This window comes from Podarcis raffonei, chromosome 9, assembly GCF_027172205.1.
Source record: "Podarcis raffonei isolate rPodRaf1 chromosome 9, rPodRaf1.pri, whole genome shotgun sequence".
NCBI lineage: Eukaryota > Metazoa > Chordata > Lepidosauria > Squamata > Lacertidae > Podarcis > Podarcis raffonei.
Window position 1 is genome coordinate 62120168 of NC_070610.1, and position 17563 is coordinate 62137730.

A 17563-nucleotide genomic window follows, 5' to 3' on the forward strand; every position below is an offset into this window, starting at 1 on the left:
ATCTTATTTTTAAAAGACATATGAAGGCAGCCCTGTTTAGGGAAGTTTTTAATATTTAATGCTGTATTGTTTTTAACACTTGATTGGGAGCCGCCCAGAGTGGCTGGGGAAACTCAGCCAGATGGGCGGGGTATAAATAATAAATTATTATTATATAGCAATCACTTTGCATGGGGATGGAGCCATGCTGGAGCACAGCGATACACTGCTGCCATTTCCTCTCAATCCTGTAGCTTCAAATGGCATTCTGCAAGGAACAGCAAATGTAGAAGCCAGGGGCCTCCTAGTTCCAGCCCTGGCAGATCCTGACAGTTAGCCACCCTAAGAATATCAACAGAGACTCACAAAGCAGACACCACAAAGACACATCCTGTCACACCATTTTCTAAGTATGCAACATCCACAAGGGAACACAAGGAAGGCCACATATTTCCCTAATCCCAATCCCGCATCAGTTCCACTAACAAGGAACCTCTCTATGCAATATGGTGTAAAAGTTTACAGCAACACCGTGAAGCTTAAATGACTGTTAACCTCTGGATGAAACTCAGTCTATAATCACCAAGGTCTGTTTTATTATGAAGTATATGTTTATTGATGCAACAGTGAAACACAAACTCCTTTCAAGGGGTAATTATTAGCATGATTTGCACAACCTTCCAGCCAAAATCCAAGCCCACCTCATCGTTTCCTGAAGGTCATTCAACAGATGTTGAAGAAACAAATGGCGTGCTTACATTTGCCCAGTTAAGATCAGTGTTAATACCTGCCTTTCCCCCCAAACTAAATAATTATTGCCCTGAGGGGTGATTTGTTTTACCGAATGTCAGTTCAGGCACCCTTCAGCGGCATTAAACTGAAATTCCCATTAAATTCTGAAAAATTAGGAAGTTAAACTTACAGTCTTCATAATTGGTGTTGCCTCTTTTCTGAATTTACTCCACTGTCACATTTAAAGGCATTTAAATATAGCAGGGTCATCCCCCAAACTCATCTGCAACAGGCAACTTGTTAAAAACAATCAGCTCTAGAAGCATTTTCCTTCAGAAAAGGCACAGGTTTTACTTAGGTCAATTTATTTGTCATTAACAGAACAGTTCCACATATGTGTTATTGCAATTAAAGGTAACATCTTAAACTTAGGTTCACATTTTTAAAAGAGCAAAATGATGTTGGTGATTAAGCAAATAGGCACAGATCAACTAATAACAATTTGGGAATCCCTCTTGGACTTTTCGTTGTAAGAATAAATGAATGATTCTGAGACACACAGGCTTAAGACAAATGTGGTTTAACAGAAAGCGAAGAATACGGATATTAACATGGACTGTATGTCTTAAATAATCCTTCTCTTAACGTAACCGGCAAACGGAAAATCAGAAGCTTATTTTCTCCATCTCTAATGTTCATTTTCCCTTTGTTTTTTCTCTTTCTTCTATTTTCTTCTTCTCTCTCTCTTTTCCTTTTTCTTCTTCTTTCTTTTATTATGTGTGCTCTGTTTTTTAGTTTGTGTAGCTATTATTTTATTGTATTACGAAAACTTTAATAAAAAATATTATTTTTTTAAAAAAACCCGATAACGATTTTCTAGCTCACTTGCTTCAACAGTAGCTATGTGATGCAAGTGTTATTAAAAGCTCAATTAGGCACACCATTTTTAAAAAATGCTCTGCTAATTATATAAATTTGCAACCAATTATTTTCTTCATGGTGAAACAAACCTTCAGCAGCTGTTAAAACTCTAATGGGTGAAAGCTTTGCATCCCTGCCAAATGGCTTTCCTTCTTCAATGGTGGGGAGAAGGATTTGTAAGTGTTTACACACTCCCACTACCCTTCAATAGCTTACGATGACTTCAAATCCCACATTGATCTGTATATTGCAATAGGAGCCCAGGCAGAGGTTGAAAATATTTGTTTTGGCTGTAGGTTTGTGTCAAACTCAACAGCCTGTAAAATCCCATAGCCTGTAGCCCATTTTTAGACTTGCTGTGCCAGCACACAAGTTCTTAGAGAAAGGACATTAAACTGTCGCACCAATGCAATCGCAAACAAGAAACCTAATGGCCCAATGCATTAATGCATTGGTGTGGTATCATTTAAACAGGTGTGGTATGTGTGCAGAAAGGATGCATGTACTGCAAGGTGCCAGGGTAGGGAAGTGTAACAGAACACTGGCAACTTTTATAGTTTCCAGACAGCTATTTCAGAATTTGAATTGCAGGTAGCATCTTCATTTTCTCTTCTAAGATGTATTATACACTAGTCAATGCAGCTGGCGTGCAACAAACAGAAACCCCCTCTCCATTGATAGATTGTTAAAAATGTGAAGGAAGGAGCACCGGCCATGTGCAGTATTCAGCAATTATCAGACTGGCTGCCATGGCAAATCTGTCCTGGTTCACACGTCACACCAAGCCAGCCAAGGCTTAGCATGAATTTGTGAGAATATGGGCTCTGAGAAAGTATATTGCTAAGAGATATCTTAGCCCAGTGTGTAATCCATACCCAGGCTCATAGTCATGAGCCATACACCATAGGACAAACATATATAATAATAATAATTTATTATTTATACCCCGCCCATCTGGCTGGGTTTCCTTGGTTGCAGACAATGATTAGTCTGTAGAGAGCTAAACCATGAGCTTAGGTTTTGATGATACACTAAGCCAAGCCATGGCTTTGCTCAGAATGGCACAGTAGCAAAAGAATGTAAGAAGAACCTGTTGATTCCTGCTAAGTGCTTATTGAGCCTCCTGTTCTCACAGTGGCCAACCAGATACCTGTGGGAAGCCCCCGCAAGCAGGACCTGAGTGTAAGAGAACTCTGCCCACCTGTGATTTCCAGCCACCGATATATCAGGTGCATGCTGCCTCTTACAGTGGAGGTAAAACACAGACCTTGTGGCTAGTAGGTGTTCATAGCCTTCTTCTCCTTGAATGTCTCTGATCCTCTTTTAAAGCCTTGGATGCTTACACTGACCTTGTTGAGACCTACAGCTAAGCCAAACCAAGGTTGAGCAAAACTGAGCAAACAAGCAGGCTACTGGAGAGGAGATTGTAGCCTTTTCACTCCCCCTAAGGGAGAACTGAAGTGTTAAAACTTAATGGCAAATGCTAGCACAGCTCCATTCCTTTCAATGGGAATCGCACACTAGAACTTCCTGCTAGGCTGTGGCAAAAATAAATATCTCAAATAATGCAACATTTGTTTTGGTTACCGTATTTTTTGCACCATAACACTCACTTTTTTCCTCCTAGAAAGTAAGGGGAAATGTCTGTGCGTGTTATGGAGGGAATGCCTACGGGTGGCATACCTACGGATTTTCCTCCTCTAAAAACTATGTGCGTGTTATGGTCGGGTGCGTGTTATAGAGCGAAAAATACGGTATATTGCAGTATGCTTATTATGTATACTGGGGCCTGTCAATATACACTGACAGTTGGGGAGTGGGGGGGGGGAAGGATATGGAATTTGCTGCTCTGGGAGTTTGTTTGTTTTTTGTTTTTGCTGAAGAGCAGAATAAAAATAAATAATAGAATTTCACCCAGCTGTTCATTGGGGATAAAAATGGAGCACCTGGAGACTCCTTGCCAGATGCCTCTAGATAGGAAATACATTCAGAGTATTATATTAGTTTATAGAAGGAATATAGAGAACAATGGAGAAAAGGTTTCAGATATTGAGATGGCCTTAAAATTATCATCATGCCATTCCTCTGAATAGTTCAGCATATGTTTGTTACTAAAGCAGCCAGATGTAGTACTGAGAGGAGATAAACTTAATCCTTTAAGCATCGGGTCTCTTTATTACACATGATTTATGATAGCCTTGAATTAAAAACAAAACAAAACCATATTGCATTTGCAGCATAGTCACTGGCAGACAGATAGTATATACACTGTACCATGAAAAATACACTGTACCTAGAATTGTTCTAATTTAAACCTAGCCTTTTCTGTCCTGGTGTATTAAACAACAACTTGGCTCCTATAGCGACCCTGCAATACCTGTGTATGATCAGATTTATGCCAGTAATTGCCAGCATAACCACTATATCAAATGAAACTCAAATGTACTGTGTGTGTGTGTGTGTGTGTGTGTGTGTGTGTGTTTGGTGGCTGATTCTAATAAGCAGAAACAGAATCCAGCAACAGCTGTCAACAGAGAGATATTTTAATAGACAGAAGCAAATACATCCTACAAGGGCTTCGAACTGAATTATCCAAGTTCAACACTGTGCTTTGCAGAAACAACTTTTCTTTTTGCTACTTCCAATTCTACCAACACCAGCTGCTATAAACACTCCTGCTCCCTTAAATGATCCTGCCCAAACTACCTTGCTGCCCCCTAGACTTAGAACAACACTGTCATTTCCTTAAAGGTAACCTCTTCAGTGATGCCTATGGTTTAACTCCCTTGCCCCTATATGTCAGGCTCTGGCCTAGCTCTGAGACTGAGTGAAGCTGAGATCCAGTTCAGGTGTGGAGGACAGGACCAGAAGAGCAACAGGCATGGTCATTGGAAAGGCTGGAGGTCAGGGGCCAGATCAGACAGGAGAGGAACAAATGGCCAGAAGCAAGAGCAGACTCAAGTCAGGCAGAAGATCAGTTTCTAAAGCAGCAGTGGGAGACTGAGGGGCCAGAAGCAGATGCCAAATACAGACAAGCAGGTGATGGTCACTAAGGCAGGGGTCAGCAACCTAAGGCCCATGGGCCAGAAGCGGCCAGCAGAGGTTGTTTGACCGGTCCATGAGACGCCCCGAACCGAGCTGCCCACTCTCGCGCTGCGCTAAACGGGACTTGCTTCCGTGGTGCCGAAAATTGCATCTGTGCATGCGCAGATGCTGAAAATTGTGTCTGCACAGACGCAGATGCTGAAAATCGCAGGCTCGCACGCAAACCGGCCCATGGAAGGATCTCCGCAGGACCAATTCGGCCCAGGCAAGATAAACCTTGCTGACCCCTGATCTAAGGCAAAGAAACCCAGCAGGAGAGAGAGAGGAGAAGCAGGGAAGCAGAAGCAAAACTGGGGTTTGGAGGACAAAATTATACAAGCAGGTACTGGACAAGCTGTGTCAATTTCTCTGCCTTAATTTATCCTTCAAGCTCAATTATCTGAAAAATGGCATTAAAGGGAGTTCAATAACTGTCTTGCAATGAGTCCAAGGGTAAACTTTCTCAAGTTAGGTGGTGGCTCTTTTAACTGCTGCCCCATCTAAGTTCACCTGGAGTCTGTGGGAGGCAACAGCTATTAACATTTATTTTGCAAAAAAAACCCAGAACGGCCAACTTTGACTAAAAGTTCAGGACAATGCACTGGATGGATTGAGATGTGACAGCCTTTCTATACTTAACCCCTGCCTGATCACAATGACATGATCTCTGTCTAGACTCCAGAGACGCAAGGCTGACATAGGAGAATGCTGAAAGATGTTTGGCTCTGACAACAGAAAACCTTGATACACTTGCCACAAAACCAACCAGAGTAAAAATCCTCACTAACAATGCACTATACTCAGGGAATCATGCCATTTCCAAAGGAATCAGGCCATCTCCAAAGCTGTGTTAACCATGTTACAGCAGGTGCCTTCAACCTTTTCAGACCAAAGACCCACTTTTAACCCAAACATGAATTTGGGGATCCATTTCTTAATCTTTTGTCATACATTTGCCTGTTGGTGGTTCTCCTGTTGTGACCCACCTAGGATCAGGCTGCAACCTGCCAGCTGAAGACCAGTGGACTCGAGTGTTCGATTCTGATTGCGGAAATATCCACTCAGTCCTGAAGCACCTTGGGACAGTCACCTTCTCTGATCCTGACATATTTCACAGGGTTCATAGAATGGTAGTATTGGAAGGGACCCCAAGGGTAATCAAGTCTAACCTCCTGCAATGCAGGAATCTCAGCTAAAACGTCAATGACAGATGGTCACCCAACCTCTGTTTAAAGCCCTCCAAGGAAAGAGAGTCCACAATCTCCCAAGGGGTACTGTTCCACTGTTGTTGCAAGGTTAAAAAATTGGGGTGGAAGGGGCAGGAAATGTGCACACCATCTTCAGCTCCTTGGAGGAATAGTGGGATATACTGTTCCTGACACCTGTTAAAACCCTATTTGTTCAGACAAGCCTACCCAGACATGTAATTTTGTGATGTATATTAGATTTTTTTTAATCCACTGAGTTTTCTTTTTATTATTTCTGCCTTTGCTTTATTGGTATTTTCTTATGAATATTTTATACGCTGTTTTATGTAAACTATTTACAAGAGTTTTTAAAAATTAAATTGTACACAAATATTGTTAAATGAATACATACAAATCTAGTTTTTAAAAATGGCACCGTAATTAAGGGCAAAAAATGGGACCGTAATTAAGGGCAAAAACTGAACTGATAGGGGAAGCAACTCCTGGTTCTGATTACAGCTGCTTTTTTAAACAGCATTAACTTCAGCAAATTATGACTTTTTTTGTAATTCAATGAACGTTAATTAAAGTAGAGATGAAATTATTTTCTTCAGGCTTAGATGCAAAGTAACCCTATGTTCCCATGTATTGAATAAGGGAATATGGAAAATGCTGTGTTTAGAAAAGTTTCTCTGCTTAGTGCACCAAGACACCAGAAGCAATAACGCAGTCTGAACAAGTGACACTACTTGTTGCAGGTGTCAGGAACCTTTGGCCCTTCAGATGTCGCTGAACTACAACTCCCATCATCCCCAGTGCTTGCCAGAGTATATGGAAGTTGCAGTTTGGCAACATCTGGAGGGCCAAAGTTTTCCCCACACCTGCTCTACTGCGCTTCTAGTAGATCATCCTGCAGCATTTCAACATGGCATCTCTGCTGGTTTGACACAATGCAGTACTAGCAAGATTCAGAATTAAGCCAGCACCAAACAGCCAGTGCAAATGTATCCAAGCACCTAATTATTCTCTGAACATTAATTTGGGACAAAGTTTTATCTTATGAATCCATGCATTATATGCCTTAAGGCTTATTTTTAGATTTTTGATACGGCAATTTCTCTCAAACCTTTGAAGAAGGTGGGCACGAAAATATTTTTTCCTCGTACTCTTCCAAAAATGAATGGATAAAAATAAGAGTTGTTGTTTTTTTTAAAAAAAGAAGTCAAAACCCTAAAAGATGTTTGTCTGATCGAAGGTTGCTTTTATCTGTTAAGAATATAGCATTATGCGACACCTTAAAGACTAACAAATTTATTACGCTATAACATTTTTGAAAACTACAGTTTACTTTATTCTAGTCCACAAAGCTTGTGCCATCATAAATGTGTTATGTCTTTATCATGCCACAAAACCCAGTATTCTTTTGCTGCAACAGACGAACAGAGCTACCCCGCTATATAATTAGGAATGATTTTTATGTAGGTTATTACAAGCACAAGATACAAGTGGCCTGGCAATGTGTCTCCTGCTCACCCCCCAAAAAGTATTTTTCTTTGTCAAGATTCCCATAATGACTGGTATATCCACAATGGTAAAAGACCAAGGGGCTTAGAAAAACTGCTGCTTTTTATTTTATTTTTATTTTTTTTTACTCCTGGGTCTACAAAAATAAAAAGACATAGTTTCCTTTTCTAATTCTAGCCACAAGAGGGAGTATGCAGAATTTGTTTAAACCACAAATAAATCTATACACTTTGCTTAATCGTATTTTTGTTTTTAGGAGGGTCAGAGAAATGTCACCAAGTCGAAAAATTATTTTGGTTTTAAAATTAGCCTACAATCCGAAGCATAGTCAATCTCCATCAAAATCTCATTTGCAAAGCGGCAGAAGCAAAATGCAAGACAAAGTAAAACAGCAAACAGAGGGGCATGCAAGAAGACCCACAAGCACATCCCTGAGTTGAAACCCCAATGACACACCCACTTGGTCACATGACACACTGCTCTTAAAACTAAATGATCTTGCAGAGATGGAAAGCTCCTGTTAAGAGATGAAGTAAGAGGAACCACGGCACTCATGAAAGCCCATGTAGGCTCACAAAGAAGCTTTGTGGATCACCGTTGAAGTCTATATGATCAAGGTGCTAGAGGTCTCACATAGAAACGCTTGAGCTGGACTTGTGCTAAACAGCAAAGGCAGCATTCTCTTGGGGATGACATTTTGCTTTCACACTGGTATTGATTTGTTAAGCCACCAGGATGGCCCATGGGTGGCTAGGAGGCAGAAGAGGATTTTAAAACCAAAACAGAGCACATTTGGAGCCAGTCATGAATTCTAGCCCTCCACCCACCCATCCATGGCCAGACTGGATATAAGGGACTCCCTTGTACTGAGTCAGCCTATTCATCTATCTAGACTGACCAGTCATCCATCTAACTGACAGGAAAGCTCCCCAAGGGCCCAGAGGGAGCGGTCCTTCCTATTCCTGTCTCCCAAGATCATTTTGATTGATGAACACCAGGCCCTGAAAGTCTATGCTCTGTCTCTCTGCCACCAAGCACCAGTGGGCCTCAATGCATAGTGGCTTGGGCTAGAAGCTGAGAGACCTGGGTCCAAATCCCTACAGAAACAGCAAGCTCTTTAGGTAACTATGGGCCGGTTACCATAGTTAGGAGGGAGGAAATGGGGAGAGGAAGAGCCTTGAGGTCCCTGGAGGAAAGGTGGGGTACAAATAAAATATAATAGAATTAAATGACATTGAAATTTAATCTACGGTTTGTGGGGTTGCTGCTCATCCCCATATGTTGTTGTTGGTATCCGTCTGTTTTGGGAGACAATGGAGAGGTGTGCCTTTGGGGGTTAAGACAACTTGTTGGAAGGTTGTAGTGCCTGCTGCGGCTATAGGGACTGGTACGGGAGAGACATGTTTTGTTGCAGCAGGGGCCAATGAAGCATGTGGCTGTGCTGTTGCAGATGCACCACGGCGTCTCTTCTCTCTGCACTCCTCCCAGCAGTCATTCCTCCTCTGGTCACTGCTATGGATACATGACCTGACTATCTGTCTCCAGGCACCCTGGTTGTCTGCAAGGGTTGAAGCTGCCAGCCTTCATGTTACTTTTGCAGACATCCTTGCAATGCAATATTGGTCTGCCAGTGGGTCTGGTTCCTGAAGCCAGCCCCCCGTAGAGCACGTCCTTGGGGATCCTGCCATCTTCCATCCTGTAGACATGACCAAGCCAGCACAGACGCCACTGAGACAGAAGTGCAAACACACTGGGAATGTGGGCTTGGGAGAGAACATATTTGTTTGAAACTGCCCTGCCGTGATGTTCCCACATCTGGGTATATTATTTTTAAAGCAAGGAACCTTCATAGGGATTCTAGACCAATAGGCTGCCTTTGGGAAGATCCTCCATCTGTCATCACTGACAGATGTTTAACTCTACATGGTTGAGATGAAAGGAGGCTCCAATGAGATGAAAAGGAAACGCCACACAAAATGTTCCTGCAGAACAGATAGGCTCCAGGTGGCTTAACCCAAAGGTATTTCCAACATGGTGCACGTTGGCCTGTTTCTTGCATGCCCCTTTTGTGGCATGAAATAATCAGCAGAGTATGGGGGAACCTTTCATGAGCACAGTGGATCTGCCTGGATACCAAAAACTGGACTAGAAGTTCATCAAATCCAATATCACCCCATCTAAAAAAACTCAGTATTATCTAAAACAACAACAGCCCACTATTTTCAGAAACCTTGTCCGAAGAGAGAAATTCAGGTTTCTGAAAATAGTGGGCTGTTGTTGTTTTAGATAACTCCATTATTATTATTATTATTATTATTATTATTTATTATTTATACCCCGCCCATCTGGCTGGGCCTCCCCAGCCACTCTGGGCGGCTTCCATAAAAACCAAAAATACAGTAAAATATCACACGTTAAAAACTTCCCTGAACAGGGCTGCCTTAAGATGTCTTCTGAATGTCAGGTAGTTGTTTATCGCTTTGACATCTGCTGGAAGGGCGTTCCACAGGGCGGGCGCCACTACCGAGAAGGCCCTCTGCCTGGTTCCCTGTAGCTTTGCTTCTCGCAATGAGGGAACCGCCAGAAGGCCCTCAGCGCTGGACCTCAGCGTCCGGGCAGAATGATGGGGTGGAGACGCTCCTTCAGGTATACTGGACCGAGGCCGTTTAGCTAACTCCATTAGCACTATCTCCCTAAATTTTAATTAACAAAGGAGAAAATGGCAGCACCTCCTTCCTTAAGACCCATACTTGTTTCTACTTCTTCTCCCTCCCCACTCATACCACCCTTTCCATTCTTCATTTAGCTATTCCTTTAGCTACTGTATTTCACAACCTAGATCCAAAGAAGGAGCTCGCAATTCCTCAAAGGCTTCCCATTAATAGCTAACCAGGTTGCTCACTTTGTAATGAGATTCATTATAAATCTGGGGGCAGGCTGGGGGTAGAGATTCAATAGCCTTCAAAAGGTTTTAGCAGAACTCTGTGTCCCAGGTCACTCTGCTTCCTCCAGCCTACCACTTGACTTGCCAAACTTGATTTACCAGCAGAGTGCCGACAATAAACATGTAAATCATGTTTCAAAAGATTAGTAAATGTCAATAGCCATGCAAGTGACCGAGATAGGAAAGCACAAAATGGAATACAGGCATTTCTTGTATTAACAGCACACAACTATATTTGGTTGTTTGTCATAGCTTGTTAATTAGCAATGCAGTTTAGAAAACCCAAAAAAAATGACAGCTGAGAAGGCTAAGGGCATTATATAATCGCTGGGAAGGTAGGCATAGCCAGCTAACCATTATGGATGCTGATATGCAATTTTCCAAGTCGAGGCACAGGGACAATGTGCTTGTTAATTAAAAGTCATACTTTACACTTTAGACTTCAGGGAGTAGGGTACTATGCAATAATAAATAGCGGCAATTCGCTGGATTATTTCAGTTTTCAACAAAAGGTCCTGCCTCAGTGCTCTGGCACCAAACAAAGGATATGCTGACATATGGTCTTATGGTAACATGATCTGGACCATGAAGGATATAGAAAAATTAGTATAGCTAGGCCCCTGCTGAGAGAGAAGGCTGTTCTCAAGGGGTGATTTATCATAAACAAGCCAAAGCCCTAGCCTCACCAGGGTACTCACACTTTAAAGGAGAAAAGCTGCCCTGCCAATTCTGTCTTCCTGGTTGCTGTGTGAACTGAACACCTGAAGAACATAAAAAGCCCGCTCCTTCCTCACTCACCTATGCTGCACCTTGAGAAGCAAACAGATTGGACAGTATTTCAAAAGCGAACAGAGGTGGCTTTTGTGTCTTGTTAAAGATCAAATATAATGCCTGGCTTAACAGCTAGGGGGAAAGTCATGAAAACAGAATAAATTGCCATGTGAATGCAGCCTTACAGACCCTTAGAAAAGAAATATTGAATCTCCCTTCCTTTCTTAAAACAAAGCAACACTTGCATGCAGCACAAATGACAGGCACAAAATTCAGGAAAGGCATACTTACCAGCTCTAGCCTTAGAGCTATGGAGTGGGCAAATATGCACAGCGACAACAGAAGCAGCATCATTTGAACAGTCTGGTTTGAGGTTTCTTAAATCTCAATTTACAGATAAAAATAGCCTTCACTACATGGAATCTTTCTTATCAGACCAAACTAACTAGTTATCACCCCCTCACTCCGGCCAATGATCCAGGGTGCACATTTTGTTGTTCTCTTCTCCAGCCCACATATCAGCTCACTTTAATCTGCACAGATTATAGTCTACAACTGGCATGGTATGGAATAATTTATTTTGTGTATTTAGTATTGTCAACAACATAGGTATGTAAATATGCATTTGTGTATGTGAATCAGTCATAATCCTAATATCAATCAATATCGGAACAACGAAACAATCAAACAAAATAAACACAAGAAATGCAGCTCTCATTTCTAGTATGCATACAATCACTAAAACATTCTATAATTTAAGTATAGCAAAACGAAACAAGAGAAGTCCTCTAATTATGGGATATCCACAACACGCTCAATATTGCGAGACCCAATATCATTCTGCATGCATAAACTTAGGAAAATATAAACAAATTACAATACTTTATTCAATAACTGAATTGCATTCATTAATCCTGCTTTTACTAGGTACAGTCACGGTAGCTCTGTTCACAATCACTTGATGCCAAACTTGTTGAAGCCCTTCTCCCAACAAAATAGAGTAGACATTTCCCTGTCCTGAGTTCATAATCCCCAACCTATTCCCACTTTGCACTGCAAGCATTTTCTGTTTGAACTGTCCAAGTCCAGCTTTGGTTTATCAATTATAGCTTGCCTGAGGTGACCTACCAAGGGCTAAACTATAAATGATGTCTACATTTAGCATGCAGGGGTTTTGTTTTATTTAAGTGCAAATTGCATCAGCCGGTGAGTGTGGGTGGATGTGATCAGTAACCAGAACGGAGCGAACGTGGAGAGGGGCTTTTACTTTTTCCTTCCAGCAGTGGTGTTAAAACTAGTTAACATTTGGTCCTAAGTTTATCACATCTATGTGAGATTTGAAATATAGTAAATAGCACCACCTTTCAGATGTGGGAACCACATTGCCTGAAACTGTGCATGATGCACATTTCCAACAGGGAAAATACACAAGCTTCCCTTTGGCTATATATAGCAGAATAATGAAAACAACAAGTTCAAATCACTTCTGCTTCTCCTCCTTAAAGAAACAAATATGCGCTGTGACAAATGGAAACTGAAAACAAGTTTCCTCAAAAGTATATTATTCCTTTTAAAAAAGCATTTTCTATACTTAAGCATGCTGTTGCTGGAAGGAAAGGCCTTTAAAATAATCACCCCCCTTTTCCGAATATTATTTCATTCTGGTTTTTTCTAATGTATACCCTGAATAATGTACACAGAAACTACATGCACGGTAAACGGATTCCAAAGGTTATAAGCACACATTGCACTATACTGTATATGAAATTTAATTTCCTTCTATTAGCCTAGAAAGGCATATTCGTTGCATAATCCTGAAAAACACACACGTTTTATGTCCTGCAAAGACCTTTGCTATCGGCTGTTCTCTCACTCCTGCAGTGTCAAATTGTACAAGCAGGCTTGGCAGACAGCACGAGGCAGTAGAAACCACACATGGCAAAGGGAGACTCACTTGTTTAAACCTGGTTCCACCCCACTCATGTATGAAAATGGGGAGGTATGTGTCTGAACTTTAACGGAAAAGGAGAACCAGAACCTTCCTTGCATCCATCACTTCTTTGAAGATCTCTCACCGACATGTTTCTACCTACTGTGAATTTACTGGAGTTTGGCAAGAAGAAAAGTACCTGGTAAGAATACTGTGGATAGATAAAGGTTTAGCGCCGTACTTACCTGTGTCACATCAGCAATAGAAATCAGACCTACGCAGCACATACATTATAAAGCAAAGAGGCCACCAACACATATAGTCTGAACACTACAAGAATGCAGACATTGACTCCCACCCTTTTTTTCTTTTCATTTCGACTCTAGACTGTTTAAAAGAGGTGTTAGAAGATGTATATAAACTACTTGCAGGTGCACCCACGCTTATTCAGGTAAATGACTTGTCAAGATGGATACTTGAAAGCAGAAAATTGCAAAGTACACATAAGTAAATGTGTGTTTTTAAAAGATGAGTGCTTTCACTCATGACATGGAGTCATGTCCTCTTTTCAAGCGCCTTAATGAGTGCACGACTAAGGTTTCTCCATCTTCATATGATTTATTTGCAAAGGCAGCCACACTCACAACAACAGTCGTAACTCAACGGACAGCAGTAGCCACTGACCACAGGGCTTCTGCTTATGGCTGCACAGCTCTCAAAAGGGCACAGCATGCAGCGAGGCAATGTGAAAGGTGAAACTGAAAGAACAGTTACATACCTTTAGAATCCTTCCTTTACCCCAGAATTCTCCTTCGTCATTGGAACAAGACTGCTATGATTCACCATTGAAAAGCAGTTTAAACCTGGTAAGTGAAAACAACAACACTTAGATGTTTGCATTTGTAAATAAAATTAATTGCAAGAGAAATGCAAAACTCTGCTGCAAATCTAAGCTTCCTTTCAGCCCATGCTTACTCTTATTTCCCTTCTGCATATGTCTTTCTCTCCCTCTCTCTCTCACTCCCACTTTCTAGAATTGCTACGTAGTGGTCTATAAATATTGGCCCCGACACTTGCCTGCTCCTTTACTTGCTCATGGCACAGGTCTGTGTTACTGTACACCATGGTATTACTGGGCTGGAGTCCTCAGTTGCTCAGACAAAGCCATGAATTGGCTCCTACCCTGCAGCTCTTTGCCTGCCTGGAAATACCATTTTGCTGCCAGCTTTACAGATGCTGTGGGCCTTTCCTGGAGGCTCAGATCAGGCACAGAAGGGTAATTATGAGGCTTGTCTGAAGAAACAGAGCTTTCTCCAAGCAGGTGGAAAAGCCGGAGGAAGGAGGAAGGGGAAAAGGAGGAGGGAACAACTACCTTTGTTTTGGCTAAATTGCCTGATCTCCAACCCCCTTTATGGCTTTACATATCTAAATATTATTCAATTAGGATCATTAAATTTAATTACTGTATAATATGGATGTCAAAAAATTTCTGGAAGAGCATTCTTTAAAAGCAGCTTCTTAAAGAGTAAAAAATGTGCTTCCTAAGTGTTTTAAAGAGCATGCAGACTTTCTGAATGGCAGCAAGACACAATTACAGAGAATAGAATAGACTTGGTAACGAATCCAGTGCAACCACATTTAAGAATATCAGCCACAGAAACCCAAAGCATTTAGAGCTACGGAAGACTGGATAATAGCAAGTGCTAACTGCGTAACAAGACAGACAAAAATGCAGATTGAATTTGGAAAACTGACAGATAAATTCAATGGGATTTAATTCCAGGTTAAGCATGCATATCAGGGATTGCACACTCCAGAAATTCTTGACTACAACTCCCATGATGCCCAACCCGTGAGGCCAATGATCAAGCATGATGGGAGTTGTAGACCCAAACATCTAGAAGGCACCTTGTTGGTGTATATGATTGAAATCTACCAGTCTGGCCCAGCCCTTCCAGTGATTTCCATTACCATCACATGAACCTGTCCTGCAAATCTACATGGTTTTGTTGTGCAGTGACCTGGCTTCACAGAATCACAGATTTGTAGAGTTGGAAGGGGCTGCAAGGGCCATAACCCCTTGCAATTTAGGAGTGGGAATGCCTCCATTTGTTCCATCATTTGTTCCATTTGGCCTCCATTTGTTCCATGATGTGGTCAGACTGAGTGAAACATCTTGCAGTTACTCTGAAACTGCAAGACACACGCATCCCCTATTTCTCCCTGTGCAGGAAAGGATTCAGGGGTCAATGTACTGAAGCTGTCTTGTACAGAGCCAGGCTTTTGTTTCATCTTGTTTCAGTTCTTCTTGGCAGAGATCCTGCAGTGTCTGTCAGAGATCTCTTTCACCTCCTAGCTGATCATTTTTTAACTGGAGATGCCAAGGATGGAATCTGGGACCTTTTGTATCTAAAGCATGTATCTCCTGCATACAGAGGGAATTATTTGGGTCAACTCACATTGGGGAAGGGAACCCATGGTCCTCCAGATGGTACTGTGCTACAACTCACATCATCCCTGACCATTGGCCATGTTGGCTCAGACTGATGACAGCTGGAATCCAACAACATCAGGGCAGTATAATGTTGGCAATCCCTGGCCGAGATTAGGGATGGGAGGGAAAAATGCTTCTAATAGAATTTTCTAAACTGTGAACAGGGTTTCTCTGCTGCCAAAAATAACATCCTAAGTAGGCCTTGCTTTCACTGAAGCCAGCATTGGCAACATTTCTGTTTCCTTTTGCATTGCAATTAGCTCGTTAGTGGTTTATAGTAATTGGCAATCTTCTAACGAGTTCCAATAATTAACACATTATTTATGAATTATTCAAATTCATCTTTGAATATTACTCAATGGCTCCACTGGAAAGCAACCACAAGACTAAGAATGTAAATAATACATTTATCACAGGCTACATTTTTAATATAAAACAACAACAATAATAATAATAAATTATTTATACCCCACCCATCTGGGTGGCTCCCAATAGAATATTAAAAACACGATAAATATAAATACATCAAACATTAAAAACTTCCCTAAACAGGGCTGCCTTCAGATGTTTTCTAAAAGTCAGGTAGTTTATTTCCTTGACATCTGATGGGAGGGCATTCGACAGGACGGGCGCCACTACCGATAAGGGCCTCTGCCTGGTTCCCTGTAACCTCACTTCTCACAGGGAGGAAACCACCAGAAGTCCCTCAGAGGAGGACCTCAATGGCCGGGCTGAGTGATGGGGGTGGAGATGCTCCTTCAGGTATACTGGGCCAAGGCCATTTAGGGCTTAACAAAACACATATCAGGTTTAGTTGAAAGCAACATTTTTTTACTGGTTATGATACTGCCTGCATTCGCAACACTAAAGTAACATTAAAGCATGGCATTAAATGGGCAACAAGCTACATATGAACCAGGAATCACAGCTACAACAAATTCTGGTTAGTTTCAACAACAAGCCAGATTTGTAACACATGGTTTTAAGCTGACTTGTTTTGAAACTTACCAGTGTTTGTCATAAATCAGTTATGTTTGCCTAACACATGTGGATGCGTTTTCCTTTTAAAGAACGGCAGTTACGCTATTGGAAAAGGTTGCCAGCTTGGATCTTCTTCTTGTTGTTGTTGTTAAATATTCATTTATTTATACTCCACCTTTTTCCAAGGCAGGGACTCAAGGCAACTTATAGATAAAAATAAGAACAGCTAAAAACATAGCTGGGGGTAAGGAATCATTAAAAATAATAATTAAACATTGACATTCTAATAAAACCATACAAATAATTACAATAAAAACAGCACAGCACCAGCACTTTCATTAAAAGCAGTTAATTCCCAAAAGCTTGCTGAAACAATGAGCCAGTCTACCAGCCAGTCTATAAGCCAGAGCTTCTTTAGGGAGGGCGGTTCAAATGGGCACATACAAATTTTATTATTTAGAATTTTTCTTATTTGCTTGATCAAACAATTCTCCAAGCATTGTGCAAAAAACAACAACACACAGACAAAACATGGCTAAAATCCTCTAATATATGTGTGTCTTATCTGTATTTATTGATGTAGGTTTGTGGAAGAGAGAGTGAGTGGCCCAAGGTCACCCAGCGAGCTTCATGGATAGTGGTAATTTCAACCTGAGCCTTCTCTATCCTAGTAAGACACTATAAGCAGTAGATCACATGGAAAAGTATTTGTGTCATGCACTTGAGATCCTGTTGTTTTGGACAAGGTAAGTACACCTGTAAAAACCCTTTACACTGAAGTTTGTCTGGTTCGACATAACTTCAACGGGAATGAATCAGTAGAGGTTAAGTATTTTTTTTTGCTAAACTACATTGTAAAAAGTGTTGTTGTAATATTGAAGTGATATTAATAAACCTTATGGGAGTCTTTCTATAACATATTAAAGTAACTTCATCTCAACAAACTACAGTAACCAAAAGTAAGTTGTAGAGGAAGTAGCATGAGGCAATTATTTCTACTTTTTCAATCAAAACCT

The 17563-nt window shown here is 41.2% G+C and overlaps 1 protein-coding gene across 3 annotated transcripts in view; it reads right to left on the reverse strand.

Moving 5' to 3' along the window:
• Positions 1-17563, reverse strand: part of BMPR1B (bone morphogenetic protein receptor type 1B) — a 214307-nt gene that overhangs the window by 107137 nt on the left and 89607 nt on the right. For all 3 annotated transcript variants that reach the window (XM_053404034.1, XM_053404037.1, XM_053404035.1), the window contains exon 2: positions 13851-13935. The gene's annotated coding sequence lies outside the window, so the exon portion shown is untranslated. The remainder of the gene's footprint in view (positions 1-13850; positions 13936-17563) is intronic.